The sequence below is a fragment of the Ovis aries genome, chromosome 1 (assembly GCF_016772045.2).
Source record: "Ovis aries strain OAR_USU_Benz2616 breed Rambouillet chromosome 1, ARS-UI_Ramb_v3.0, whole genome shotgun sequence".
In the NCBI taxonomy this organism is placed as follows: Eukaryota; Metazoa; Chordata; class Mammalia; order Artiodactyla; family Bovidae; genus Ovis; species Ovis aries.
The window spans coordinates 208814472-208817372 of NC_056054.1; positions in this window are offsets into that span (position 1 = coordinate 208814472).

The window sequence follows — 2901 nt, forward strand, 5'->3', positions numbered from 1 at the left end:
TGAATTTTGTTTTATAGGAATTCTCTTTGATTGCTAGAAGGACAGTATCTAGCCAGTGGGTTCATCGTCAGGGGCCTTACGAAATGCTCATTGTGTGCTGAAGGTGGGAGCTCTCAGAATGGCTGTTGCCTGATGCCGTTCCATATCTCATCCACATGTTCCTCTGCCAAGTCCATCTTAGTGGACCGAGGAAAGAGAAGGAGCAGCTTCGTGTTTCTTCGCACATGATCATCATTTATCACTTGGTAGCTGGTGAGGAAAACGGGAATTCATCTTTGGGCTTAAGGATTCTGCAAAGTCACTGCTAGTTACGGAAAACTGTGGCCTGTGCTAGATTTCAAGAGAGATTTATATGTTACTTTATAATTGCCCTATCACAAATGGTTGCCACTTTTGGAATCATGGATTGGTGTGCTGAAGAGTAAAAGTGAAACATCTGAGGATGGGGCCTAAGTAAAACCTGGCCATGATATTCTTTTCCTTTAAAACTTCCACTGGTTCCCCAATGCCTAAAATTTAAGTTCTACTATCATAGAATTAAATCAAAGCCTTAAAGCAGATTTCACAAACCAGCAGCCTATGATGGAATTTGTCTTGCAGATACGTTTTGTCTGGCCCCACAGTATTTTAGAAAAATTAGAATTAGTTCTCAAGAGACCAAGATCAAGAGATTTAACATAAAATTTTGGATTTCTGGACATTTTGTTGTTGGTTAGTCTCTTAGTCATGTCCAACTCTTTTTGCGACCCCGTGGACTGTAGCCCACCAGGCTCTTCTCTCCATCTAATTCTCCAGGCAAGAGTACTGGAGTGGGTTGCCATTTTCTTCTCCAGAGGATCTTCCTGATCCAGGGATTGAACCCGCCTCTCCTGCATTGCAGATGGATTCTTTACTGTCTGAGCCACAGGAAAGCTGGATTTCTGGCTATCTTGGTCAGCATTTCTGTAGAAATCAGATGATGTTTTGTGAATTGTGGCTATCCTTTTCGGGTAGAGCATGTGATGTGAAAGTCACTCAATCGTGTCTGACTGTTTGCAACCCCATGGACTATACAGTCCATGGAATTCTCCATGCCAGAATACTGGAGGGGGTAGCCTTTCCTGTCTCCAGGGGATCTTCCCAACCCAGGGGTTGAACCCAGGTCTCCCACATTGCAGGCGGATGCTTTACCAGCTGAGCCACTGGATGGAGCTTGAGCTCTCCACTTTGCAACAACCACCTATCCCCAGCCCCAACCCCACGGTATGGGACGACTCTGGGGTTCTGGTTCCATAAGCCTGCTTTCTGGCTCCCAGCTCCTCTGCTGGTGCAGGAAGGAATTCTCTAACCTTTCTGTTACAGGTGCAAACCTGTGAGTGTCAAGGTGTTAATACTCTATGCGGCAGTCCATTAATAGTGAGGATCAAGAGCCAGTTGATAAATACCCCCTGTTTCTATGTCTCGGAGGGGATAATTCCAAGTTGAATTCTAATATTTATTCATTTATTTGGCTTTAGTTGTGGCACATTGGATCTTTACTTGTGGCATGTGGGATCTAGTTCCCTGAGCAGGGATCAAACCCCAGGCCTCCTGCGCTGGGCATGCAGAGTCTTAGCCACTGGACCACCAGGGAAGTCCCCAAGTTGAATTCTATATAGTAATTCTCTCTAGCTCCTGGAGAGGCCCCAGTGGAATAGAACTGCAGTTTTCCACCACAGGATCCAGATCCTTCTGTACCTTGGATTGGCTTTCCCCACTCTCGTTTTTACTTTTTTCCAGTTCCTCACTCTCATTCCTTGGAAACATCTTAAAATAAACTGCTTGTGCTTAAACCCCTGTCACAGGCTCTGCCTTTTAGGTGGGCACCAAGGCTAAGACCTCCTCCATCCCTGATTTTTTAACCAGCCAGCCCTCTTGATTCATTCAGCTTCCCTTCCTGGTTCTTCAGGCCTTTGCAACTGTGATGCTGCCTTAGAGACTCATCTTTAGGGACTCATTCCATGTATTCTGGGCTTCCCTGGTGGCTCATATGGTAAAGAATCTTCCTGCAATGCAGGAAACCTGGGTTTGATCCCTGGGTTGGGAAGATCCCTTGGAGAAGGAAATGGCAACCTGCTCCAATATTCTTGCCTGGGAAATCCCATGGACAGAGGCACCTGGCGGGCCGCAATCCGTGAGGTTGCATAAGGGGCAGGCTCAACTGAGTGACTAACACTTTGCAGGTATTCTACATCATGACCATCCTGAGCAAGTCCTCAGATACGCCACGCAGCAGTAAAGCCCTCTGTAGTGCTGTTTCCTTTGCTTGAAACCTCACTCCTGCAGCCCTATGCCGCTTCCCTGCCCTCCTTCCATCAGCAAATTCCTACTTGGCCTGCAAGAAGGCCAGCTTCAGTTTAGATGCCTCTGTGGACCCTTCCTTAACTCCTCCATACTCGAGCATCTTTAAAGCCTGAGGAGAGAGAGCTAGGAGAGGGGGAGAAATTGCAGACAGAGGAAGAAGATACTGATGGAGCCCACTCTTGTTGGAGATGATGGAAAGGGCATTGGGGGAGCAGAGGCAGGTGCTCTTCATTCTTGGAGATAGGAGTCATGCGAGCAAACATGTGCCAGGCATGTTCTAAGTGTTTCCAAAATATTTAACAAGCACAAGCCTTTCTTCCTTACAGGGATCCTTATATCCGGTGAAGTATGTATTATTATGACCCCCATTTTACAGATTAGAAAATTGAGGCACAGAAAGGTTAAGTAATTGCCCAAGATCACTCAGCTGGTATGTAGTCAGGTTGCCAGGGAGTCTAATTTCGGAGTTCATGCTCTTGACCATTATGTCTTATTGCTGTTTGCCTTGCTAAGTTGCCTCAATTGTGTCTGACTCTTTGCAACCTAATGGACTGTAGCCCACCAAGCTCCTTTGTCCAT